We start from the raw sequence: 12,989 nt of genomic DNA, 5'->3' as shown, positions 1-12,989 counted from the left end.
CTCTCCTGCTCATGCTCTTTCAATCTCTCTCTCTAAGATAAATAAATAGATTTTTTTTTTAAATATTCTTCAGGGAGCTCCTGGGTGACTCAGATGGTTGAGCATCTGCCTTTGGCTCAGGTCATTGTCCCGGGGTCCCGGAATCAAGTCCCACATCAGGCTCCTGACTCAGCGGGGAGCCTGCTTCTCCCTCTCCCTCTGCCTTTCCCCCTGCTCATGCACTTCTCTCTCTCTGTCTCAAATGAAGAAATAAAATCTTAAAAAAATTTTTCTTCAAAAAAAAATATTCTGGGCGCCTGGGTGGCTCAGATGGTTAAGCGTCTGCCTTCGGCTCAGGTCATGATCCCAGGGTCCTGGGATCGAGCCCCGCATCGGGCTCCCTGCTAGGCAGGGAGCCTGCTTCTCCCTCTGCCTCTGCCTCTCTCTCTCTCTCTGACTCTCATGAATAAATAAATAAAACATTTAAAAATATATATTCTTCAAAAATATGATGTTTGGTGGCTATAAAGTGTTCTACTATAGAGATGGACCATAATTTATTTAATCATTTCCTATCACTGCATGTATCTGTTATTTCAGGTTTTCACTATTATAAATAATGCTGCAGTAAACATCCTTACACACAAATCTTTGTCTGCATCTTGATAGTTTTTTAGGATAGAGTTCTAGATGTGGGATTACTGGCAAAAAGCCTATGAATACTTTAAGGCTCTTAATACACTGCTAAATTTTTGAAAGATTTTATTTATTCATTTGAGAGAGAGACAGACAGAGACAGAGAGCACAAGTGGGGGGAGAGACAAAGGGAGAGGGAGGAGCAGATTCCCCAATGAGCTGGGAGCCCAGCATGGGGCTCGGTCCCAGGAAATTTTAAAGCAAATTTATCAATTTACACTGCCACCAATGCTACATAAGAATGCCAACATTACCTTACCATGTAAGGTAACATATTCACAGGTTCTTAACTGACTGACCCACCTAGGCACGCCTAACATATTCACAGGTTCTTAGAATCAGGATGTGGACTCCTTAGGAGGCCATTATTCTGTTTACCATAAGGATGGTAAGCATTTGCATGTAATAGTTAGAAATATTATATGAAAGTATTCAAAATTAAGGTCACTGACCCAGCATTTGTAGGACATATGCTATCAGGGAGCATGGTGGTAGAAAATGCAATGAATCAGTATTCAGAGGTCCCAGATTCTAGTCCTACCTCTGCCATTAGCTATGACATTAAGCAAGTCACTCCTTCTTCTCTGGAATTCTCCTTGCCTGTGAAATAAACTCTATCATTCATCAACTCAGTCATTGTCAAATTAGTACTCTTGGCTTATTTTATTCTTCCTTGTGAAAAAGGTCATAAATCTTCCCTAAAAGTTATCAGTTCAGTGGCGCCTGGGTGGCTCAGTCGTTAAGCGTCCGCCTTCGGCTCAGGTCATGATCCCAGGGTCCTGGGATCAAGCCCCGCAATGGGCTCCATCCCAGGGTCCTTGGATCAAGCCCCACATTGGGCTCCCTGCTCCATGGGAAGCCTGCTTCTCCCTCTCCCACTCCCCCTGCTTGTGTTCCTTCTCTCACTGTGTCTTTCTCTGTCAAATAAATAAATTTTAAAAATCTTAAATTTTTTTAAAAAAGTTATCACTTCATTCATTGTTTCTATGAAGCAAATTTTTCTTTTCTTTTTTAAGATTTTATTTATTTATTTGACAGAGAGAGACACAGCAAGAGAGGGAACACAAGCAGGGGGAGTGGGAGAGGGAGAAGCAGGCTTCCCGTGGAGTAGGGAGCCCGATGCGGGGCTCGATTCCAGGACCTTGGGATCACGACCTGAGCCGAAGGCAGACACTTATAACGACTGAGCTACCCAGGCGCCCCACAAATTTTTCTCTTAATGACCAAATAGTCTGGGGTTCTAGACAAACTCAAGCGCACTTTAGGAACATGTCACTCAGTCCCCGGAATAATGTCAGTGTGTAATTTGTGTGTGTTAATCAAGTCTCTTAAGAAAACAGTGCTTTGAAGTTTGTTAAGATAAGACCTATGAACTTTATATGAGTTCAGCACCCTAGCCCTGTCCTCTCAAATAATGATTGAAACTATTATTTACACACATATATCCACTTATTCAACAAACATTAGTACACCTAGTACCACAAAGCACTGTGCCAGGCTGATTCCTAGCAAGCTCGGTTCCTAATTATAATAAAGACTACTATACTCAATAGATTAAGTGGGTCACTTGAACATTGCCACTCAGCAAACAATTCAAAAAACATTTACGAGGAGTAAGCACAGGAAATAGGAACTCAAGTTCTCTGGCCTCAAGTAATACCATTCAAATACAATATGAAGTAACATACTAAACATGCCTTAAGATCAGGATTGGTTTTTTTTTCCTAAGTTTTCATTTTCCTTTGTATTTATAATTTTTTAAAGGGGGGAGGGGTAGAGGGAGAGAGAGAATCTTAAGCAGGTTCCACGCCCAGCGCAGAGCCCAACAGAGGGCTCTATCTCACGACCCTGAGATCATGACCTGAGCTGAAATCAAGAGTCAGACACTTAACCAGCTGAGCCACCCAGGCACCTGATGTATTTATAACTTATTTTTAAAAAATGTCAGCCTCCACCTCCACTCCTTTCCAGGTGCTCTTTCTTCTAGTATGGGAATATGAATGTAGACTTCTGATCTTAGGTTCTGAGTATTTTTTCCAGTTACAAATAAGATAATGCCTTTCTTTTATTTTTAAAAGTATGTGTGTGGTTTTCCCTTCAAGATGGGATTTTGAGGGGTTTTCTTCCCTGTTTTGTTAATCCACATTTTCTCATTTTTCAGTAGTGAACATTTTTTCATCATTTAATGAAATATATCAAAATGTTTTCATGGAAAATAGATCCTTACTACTTATGATAAATTTATTGCCCAAATGATCTGTTGGAAAACGTAGAAGTACTACTCAATTTCCACAATGGTAGTGCATGTCTATACCACCTGATAGCTGCAAGTAATAATTGTAGTCATAAAGCATTTATGAGATTGTAAGATTAAATTTTGGCTCCTTTCTGACTCATTCTGGAACTGAAGAGCAGTTAAACTTCTCTGCACTGTGGTTTCTGGCCACATTTCACTCTGGGAGTTCTTCCCTAACCTGGCACAAATTAAGAATGATACAGGCTTTGATGGTCAAACAACCTCTGAAAGCTGTCTATTATATTTATATCTGCTAATGGTCACTTAATGATATAAAAAATTTGAGGGAGTTAATTTGGCACAACTATAAATCTCTCAAAACTAGTAAGTCTCAAAATTTGATTAGCTAATTAATGTCCAAATTACATACTAAATCCTCATTGCAGCTTCCTGAAGGTCAACAGGTAAAAGACAGAAGCTAACGTAAGCACCAGCATAAGGTTATAATTTAACCAGTAGTTCCCATTTGAGATGACCACATTCCTACACAGAAAACGAAATGTTTGTTCAACAGTTTTATCTGTTTTCTTCCATGAGATTTGAAGGGATTTACAACTGAGAATCGGTAATGTATTATTCTAACTCCAGCTGCTTTCTTTAACAAACTTCAGGATGGAGCCCAATTCACACATAAAGCACATCAAAGGTGGTAGTCTAATTTTTGACTGCACTCCTTGACTCAACCCCAGAAAGATTAAGTCACCCAAGATCACATAGTTATAAGAAGAGAAGGGATCAGAACATAGAGTTCCCAGTCTCTGGATTAATCAAGGAGCCCTGTTTGGTATTTTACTGAATCACGCAATCCCCTTTTTAGTTTCCAGCCATGACAGTCTCCAGTTCTCACATATCACAGCTTGTTGTTTCAGGCCCTTGCCTTCTTCATTCACTCAACAGCCATTTTTGAGCACCTGCTCCTTGCCAGTCACTGTATAAAGCATTGATAGGATAACCAACACATTATAGTGTTGTGCCATTTACAAGCCACTGTCACAAACACCATATCATTTGGTCATGTAGTGTGAATAGTGTGACCTATTCAAAGTCAAGCACTGGGACTCATTCATCCTTGCGTCACCTGGCACTTAGTTTAGTGCCTGCACAATGCACCAAACATTCATTGAATGGATTAATAAATGCAGGAGAAAATGAAGGGGTGAGTGAATATAGAGGGCCTCATATCTCAGGTCTATGCCATTTTTTGTTTTCTTAGGCTTGGCAAACATTCGCTTTTCTCCTCAGTTCTTGTTTCCTTTAGAAAAGCTTTCTGGTTCCTACTCATTTCTTTCTCTTTTGTAGAGCAACACCTCCTAATTATGCTCAGAGGCAAACCTCAGTTCCCCAGAAGTCCCTAAAACTCCTACCTTTGTTCCTTGGCCAGGACCCTTGCCATTAGCTTTCAGTCTCTGCATGAGGGGATGCTATGGGTCAGTCCACCTGTTTTTAAAACAGACCAACTCTCATAAAGAGTTTGGGAAAAAAAGTCTGACAATTGGATTATAATAAAATTCTTGTCACTTGTCTTACTACTGTGGAAGAATAATTTTAAATGGAATAAAAAGCTGTGAAACTAGGTTTTCCTTGTTAGATTTAAAAACCCAGAGAGCAATAAGAAACCTATAAAACAATGGTGGAAACCATAAGCTAAGCTGATGTGCAGTTACTGATCAGGTGAGGTCAACAGAATCAGGAAGTGGATTGTGTCCAAGGATTGCTAAAAGAGTTCAAGCAATTATCTATTAGTCTCACAAACAGAAAACCTTTTTCTTCTATTTTTTTATATACTTCCAGATCACCCCAAGATTTTAAAACTTTTCAGGGCATCACCTTGAAAACAGCCCTGAAGACAGATAAGACCCCAAAAACACAAGGCACACCTTTCCCATCTAAAGTGGCAATGATCAACTTCCGGGGAAGATGGCAGAGTAGGAAGATCCTAGGCTAACATCATCCCATGGATACACCTAGATAACACCCACATCAGTGTAAATAACCCATAATATAATTCAAAGACTGGCAGAATACACTCTCCACAGCAAACGGAGGGAAAAGGCCACACTGAAAAGGGTAGGAAGGGTGGAAATGCAGTCGGGAGCCAAATGGACCTATGGGACTATCCACAGGAGGGAGGAATCAACTGGCCACAGAGAGGGGAGAGGAGCAGATCCCACCCCAGGCATGGGGGACCCACACTGGGAAGACAAATTGCCATAACATTTGGCTCTGAAAACAAGAGGGGCCTAACTTTGTGAGTTCTTACAATCAGTGGGGCTTAACACTTGGAAATTTAAAAAATCAGCAGGCTTGGCTCTGGGAGAGCCAGAGGGCAATAGGAAACTGAGTCCCCACCCTTAAAGAGACAGCACAACAAACAGCTCTGCTGAGATACAGCATAGAAGCAGAGTTTGAAAGATGCCTGGGGTGTATGGGAGGGAGATTTATTTGCTAATCTTGGGGCCTGCTTCTAGAGGGGCAGGGATCTTTGGGAGACTTCTCCAAGAACAAAGGAGTTTGCAGGCATCATTTCCCTCCTCACACTCAGCTTCAATATACGGACACCTGTGGGAGTCAGCACAGCATAGCACCAACACTCTCCACCTTAGCCTGCAAACAGTGTGTCCTGCTCCCACACTCTTCCAGGAACAGCCCCCTCTGGCACCAGCCTGCTCCCATAGCAGACCAGTGCAAACTTTGCTAACACCACAGATCCTGCCCCTGCAGTCTCCTGTAGACTTGCTCCCTCCACCACACCCTTGGTAGGAGTCCATCCAAAGCTGCCCCACAAGCATGGTAGTGTGCAAAGAGCCCTAACAAGTGTCGGCATCACCCCAAATTGACTCCTGCCCCAGGGAGAGAGGAAGACAACCACACATACCAGTTTGACTATGGTCCCAGTGGCGGACTGGGGACAGACAAATGGTCTGACTGCAGACCCTGGCAACCAACAAAACCTTCTCATGGGACAACACAGGGAGAGTGTCCTATAGTTCGGTGTTACCACAGTTCTGGCAAAAGCCTAATCTGACCCAACTCAAGCACAAGGTGACACCAGACTGGCCCACAAACAACACAGGGAATAAACCCTCCTCACAACAGGTGAAGAAAGCCATTGCAGATGACTAGACTGAAGGCAAATGCAGCTCAGTCACAACAGTAGGATGTACACAACACACACAGGAGACCCCTTTAAAGCACCATGTTCTGGTGAACAGGGGACATTGCACTGTGGGACACTACAGGACCTCTTCTTCATAAAGCCACTACTTTCTTTCTTTCTTTCTTTCTTTCTTTCTTTCTTTTTTCCTTTCTTTCTTTATTTTTTTTAAATATTTATTTATTTGAGAGAGCGAGAATGAGAGAGAGAGAGTACATGAGAGGGGGGAGGGTCAGAGGGAGAAGCAGGCTCCTCGCTGAGCAGGGAGCCCAATGCGGGACTCGATCCCGGGAGTCTGGGATCATGACCTGAGCCAAAGGCAGTCGCCCAACCAACTGAGCCACCCAGGTGCCCAAAGCCACTACTTTCAAGAGCAGGAGACATAGCTGACTTTGCTAACACATAGAAACAGACACAGAGTTAAACAAAATGAGGAGACAAGAGAATATGTCCAAATGAAAGAACAGGACAAAATCACAGAAAGAGAGGTAAATGAAAAGAAGGTAAGTAATATGCCTGATAGAGAATTTAAAGTAATGGTCATAAAGATACTCATAGGACTTCAGAAAAGAATGGAGGACCACAGCAAGACCCTGAACAAAGAGATTGAAAACCATAAAAAAGAACCAATCAGAGATAAAGAACTTAATAACTAAAATTTAAAATACACTACCGTGAATAAAGAGTAGACTAGAGGAAGCAAAAGAAAGGATCTGGAAGATACAGTAATGGAAAGCAATCAAGAACAGGAGAGAGGAAGAGGAATAATAAAAAATAAAAATAGATTAAGAAAACTCAGTACCACCACCAAGAGTAATAACATTCACATTATAGAGATCCCAGAAACAGAAGAGATAGGAAAGGGGCAGAAAATGTATTTGAAGAAATAATAGCTGAAAACTTCCTGAATCTGGGGAAGAAAACAGATATCCAGATCCAGGATGCACAGAGACACCCCCCCCCAATAAAATCAACCCAATGAGGTCTACACCAAGACACATAGTAATTGAAATGGCAGGAAAAAAAAAAGAGTGATAGAGAATTTTTAAAGAACCAAGAGAAAAGAAAATAGTTGCATACAAGGGAAACACAATAGGGCCATCAGCTGATTTTTCAGTGGAAACTTGGCAGGCCAGAAGGGTGTGGAATGGCATATTCAAAGTGCTGAAAGAAAAAAACCTGCAACCAAGAATACTCTACCCAGCAAGGCTATCATTCAGAATAGAAGAGAGATAAAGAATTTCCCAAACAAAAGTTAAAGGAATTCATCACCACCAAACCAGCTCTACAAAAATGTTAAAGGGTTCTTGGAGTGGAAAGGAAAGACTATAAGCAGGAGTAAAAAAAGTAGAAAGCACAAAAGCAGTAAAATTAAATATATCTATAAAAATCAGTCAAGGGATTCACAAACTAACAGGATGTAAAATATAATACCATATACCTAAAACGTGGGGGGAGAGGAGTAAAAATTTAGTGCTTTTAGAATGGGTTCAGGGTCGCCTGAGTGGCTCAGTCATTGAGCATCTGCCTGTGTCTCGGGCTGTGATCCCAGGGTCCTGGGATCAAGCCCCGTGTCGGGCTCCCTGCTCTGCGGGAAGCCTGCTTCTCCCTTTCCCACTCCCGCTGCTTGTGTTCCCTCTCTCACTGTGTCTCTCTCTATCAAATAAATACAGTCTTTTAAAAAAAGGCTAAAAAAAAAATGGATTCAAACTTAAGTGACCATCAACTTAATATACACTGCTATATGCATAAGATGATATACATAAACCTAATAGTAACCCAAAAAATCAAAATCCAGTAATAATAAAAAAACAGTAATAGACATGAAAAAAATAAAGAGAAAGGAATCTAAGTATATCATTAAAGAAAGCCAACAAGCTGGAAAAGAAAAGAGCAAGAGAAGAAAGGAAGAGAGAAGAACTATAAAAATAACCATAAAACAAGTAACAAAATGGCAATAAGTACAAACCTACCAATAACTGCTTTGAATGTAAATGGACTAAGCACTCCAATAAATCAGACATAGGGTTATGGAATGGATAAAAAAAGCAAAACCCACCCAAATGCTGCCTACGAGAGACTCATTTCAGACCTAAAGACAACATGCGGATTGAAGGTGAAGGGATGGAAAAGCATTTATCATGCAAATGGCAGCGAAAAGAAAGCCAGGGTAACAATACTTATATTAGACAAAATAGACTTTAAAACAAACACTGTAAAAAGAGACAAAGAAGGACACTATTATAACCATAAAGAGAACAACCTAACAAGAAGATATAACAATTATAAATATTTACACAACCAACACGGGAGCACCTAAACACATAAAGCAGCTAATAACAAACATAAAGAAAGTAAATGATAGTAATACAGTAATAGAAGGGGACTTTAACCCCCCACTTAAATCAATGCATAGATCATCCAAACAGAAAATCAACATGGAAACAGTGGCTTTGAATGACACATTGGGCCAGATGGATCTAAGAGATATATTCAGAACATTTCATCCTCAAACAGCAGAATACACATTCTCTTCAAGTGCACATGGAACATTCTCCAGAATAGATAACATGTTAGGCCACAGAACAAGTCTCAACATATTCAAAAAGACTGAAGTCATAGCATCCTTCCTGTCTGACCACAACACTATAAAACTGGAAATCAACCACAAGAAAAAATCTGGAAAGAACACAAATATATGGAGGTTAAATAAGATGCTACTAAACAATGGATGGGTCAACCAAGAAATCAAAGTGCAAATCAAAAAATACATGGAGAAAAATGAAAAGGAAAACACAATGGTTCAAAATCTTTAGGATGTAGCAAAAGCAGTTCTAAGAGGGAAGTTTATGACAATACCCCAAGAAACAAGAAAAATCTCAAATAAACAACCTAAACTTATGCGTAAAGTAGTTAGAAAAAGAACAAACAAAACCCAAAATCAGTAGAAAGAAGAAAATAATAAAGATGAGAGCAGAAATAAATTAAATAGAAACTAAAAAAACAAAAACCAAAAACAATAGAACAGATAACGAAACCAGTAGCTCGGCCTCCACCTGAGCACAGCAGGAGGTGCAGTCGGCCCCACCTCCGCATCCTTCCCTGGACAGAAGAGAAGGATCTTCCACTTGCCTCATGAACCTGGCCCTTCCCTAGTTTATCTCATCTTCTCTGCTTTGCATGACCCTTTCCCTCTATTATCATTTGGATGGTTGGGTCACCCAAAGAATATAAAAACACTAATTTGAAAACATATATGCACCCCTATGTTTATTGCAGCATTATTTACAATAGGCAAATTATGGAAGCAACCCAAAGGTCCATGGATAGATGAATGGATATAGAAAATGTGGTACACACACACACACACACACACACACACACAATGGAATTTTACTCAGCCATAAAGAAGAATGAAATCTTGTGATTTGTAACAACACAGATGAATGGATCTAAAGGGTATAATGCTAAGTGAATTAAATCAGTCAGACAGAGACAAATATATGATTTCACTCATATGTGGAATTTAAGAAACAAAACGAATGAATAAAGAAAAAAAGAGACAAAAAAGCCTTATAAGTATAGAGAACAAACTAAGGGTTACCAGAGGGAAAGCGAGTGGGGGGACGGGTGAAATAGATGAAAGAGATCAAGAGCACACTCACCATGATGAGTACCGAGTAACGTATGGAATTTTTTGATCACTATATTGTACACCTGCAACTAATATAACACTGTACGTTAATTATACTGGAAACTTTAAAAATAAATAAAAATAAAAATAAAAGTAAAAAATAGCCAAGAAAAGCAGCAATGGTCCAGTTCCTTTGTTCACTGTTCAACAACGATTTATTGACCATCTATTTGTGAAGCAGTCTTAGGGATATAGTGTTAAAAAAAGAGAAAAACAAGGACTCTGCTGGGTGTGGCCAGGGAAGGAGATGACACTTCAACTCAGCCCCGAAGCACATGCAGAGCGCCTTGGGCAAAAGGTTCTGGCCTGCTCCCCCAACCAGAGACCGGAGAGGGAGATGGTGGGAGAGGAGATCTACAATGGAGGAAGATGAAGAAGGGCCTCAGGTCAGGGGAGGCAGCTGAGTTTTAGTCTGAGTACAATAGAGAGCCATAAGGTGGCAAGAACCTTAAGGTAAAATGGCCACCCAAAGTGGTGCAGAAGTTACTGACTAGCCCTTTGCATCATTTATTTGGATACCATTTTAGAGCATTAGCTAAGTCAGTACGTTTCATTACTTTACTAAACACTTCCCTTTTCGTGTAGATCGTGCCAGGTTTTATCCAAATTATCACATTAAATCTTCATGAAAACTTGCTCTATGTCAAAACCATCTGCCGGTCTTTGACAAGAGACTTCAAGGACTTCGCGACCCTGGAGCACCACCGGGCTGTGCCTTGTTGAGATGATATTCCATGAATGCCGCAGGAGAGAGTCAAGATGAGGATCTGCTCCTGCGCTACCTTTCACCCACCACCCGGGCAAATACATCTGCTTGTAGATTTTGATCGGGAGTGACTCAGCACATAGTCCATGGGCACTAGAGATATGAAAATGGGGGAGAACATATATGTGCTGCCGAAGCGAGCACGAAAATGGGGGAGAACATAGCCCCGATCTTGTCCTTAGTTAAATAGGGCAGAATCTCCTAAGAGCTCAAATCTGTTGCCTTCCTTTCAAGCACTCTCCTCTCCACCTACACCCCTCATGTGTTTCTGTGATGGATAATGGAAAAGAGCTCGCAGGCGAGCCACAGGGGAAGAGGCAGAATCGTGTCCTTCGGGCAGCTCACACCCCGAAAACACACCCCAGAAACATGAGGCGTGAGATCAGGTGAAAATTGAGATCAAGGTTGACCTTTGGAGAAAAGAAGGCAGGTCGGGGTGGTCCCTACAAGCATGGGCTTGGGGAGTGTTCCGCCACTAACAGCGGCAGGACTCTAGGCAAGTTACTTAACCTCTTTATGTCTTAATGGCTCACCTGTAAAATGGGAACAACAGTACCTAACTCACTGGGTTGCTGTGAGGACTAGAGGAAGTGGTATATGAGACACCTACCTCAGAGCCTCACGTGTGGTACGTGTTTAACGATCGGTGGGGAAGGTGGCCCCAGAGAACACTGCAGAGACCTGGATGTGGAGAGAAGAGGTTGTCCCACTGCTGTGCTCTGCAGGTGGGCTGGCAAAGACTGGGCCCACAGAGCCACACACGAAGGGAAATGCACGCTTCCTATACCAGCTTGCACACATGTACATTAGGTCAGAGGGGAGGTAAGCAGGGTATTGGCACCAATGGGAGTGCTGCCTTCTCGGCCCCCTTACCCCTTTCCCGGCCCAAGTAATCACATGGAAGGCGGCGGCAGCAGCCCCAGGGAGGAGATCCTGGGAAACGGGGTATGTTTACTTGTTGTGTTAAGCTCCTGTCTCCCTCAGCCCGTGAGGCCCACTCCATTCCTCCCGCCGTGCAGAGGAAGACGAACACGTTAACTGGGCCTAGAGGAACACGATGTGGCCCAGAACCAGCTGCCTTCATAGCCTTTACATGTGCCACAGAGAGTTATCCAAAGCCTGGAACATTCACCTTGGAATCTGGAAGATAGGATGGCACCAAACAGGACAGGGACAGACAGAGCTTTTGGGTTTTAGAGGAAGGAGGGAGGGAGGAGTGATCGCGTCCTGCTGAGGGGCCTGGGGATGCTCCATGAAACAAATGGCTTCTGAGGGAATGGAAGGGGAGGGTGTGTGTGGATCACAGACACTATTATTCAAGCAGCTTAACTAATGAGAGAGAGAGAGAGAGACTCCGGGAGTGGGGGGAGGTATACAGAGAAGAGAGAGAGAAGGCATTAACTAGAGAGAAAGAGGATCAGAGAGAGGAGGGTGCATGTTCTTAGAGCCACATGACTTGAGCAGGGGTGTAGGCTGAGGGAGAGAGCCAGGACGGCTGAAGGAGCAAGCTCCCAAAGGGGCTGTAAGGGGCCTGGACTGGCCTGAGCAGAAGGGGCAGATCACCCTGTGACATGAGGAGCAGAGGTGAGATTAGTTGTAAATGTAGGTAAAACAGAGAGGGAGCAGGTTGTTCAGGTCCTTGAAGCTCCGTGGTTCGATTTTCTCGACAAAGTAGGGAGTCAATTCCTGAAACCGAAGGAGGGTGGGTTAGGTAGGGCTTGGGGAGAGAGGCGAGGTTTTGCAAGAGTCGCTGAAGACTGCTGCTTGGTATGGAAGACCCGGCTGCAACCAGGGTCCTCACAGGGGCGCCATTTCCTTCAGCAAGTGAGAGAAGTCTGTGTGTCCCCGTGTAGGCAGACTACGGAACAAGCAACAGAAAGTTGCAAGAAGGGGCTGTAAGTTTCAGGCGGTCAACTGTGTGGTCAAATTATGATAGAAAAGTCAGAGGTCAACAGAAGTCTGACACACTTGGTCGAATAAAGTCAGGAGACAGTGAAACTGGAGGTCCCTGGGGGGACAAAGAGAAAGTGTTGGTGGAGTAACACGGAATAGCTGGAAAAACCGTGTAGTGGGATGACAGTGTCCTCAAAAGTCCATGTCCGCTGGAACTTCAGAATGTGACCTTATGGGGCACCTCGGTGGCTCAGTCGCTAAGTGTCTGCCTTCGGCTCAGGTCATGATCCCGGGGTCCTGGGATCGAGCCCCGCATCGGGCTCCCTGCTCAGCGGGAAGCCTGCTTCTCCCTCTCGCACTCCCCCTGCTTGTGTTCCCTCTCTCGCTGTCTCTCTCTCTCTCTGTCAAATAAATAAATAAATAAATAAATAAATAAATAAATAAATTCTTTAAAAAAAAAAAAAGAATGTGACCTTATTTGAAAATAGGCTCTTTGCAGATGTAATTAGTT

The sequence above is a fragment of the Callorhinus ursinus genome, unplaced genomic scaffold (assembly GCF_003265705.2).
Source record: "Callorhinus ursinus isolate GAN/ISIS: 27379988/994484 unplaced genomic scaffold, GSC_fseal_2.0 scaffold6, whole genome shotgun sequence".
NCBI lineage: Eukaryota > Metazoa > Chordata > Mammalia > Carnivora > Otariidae > Callorhinus > Callorhinus ursinus.
This window is presented reverse-complemented; position numbering follows the sequence as displayed.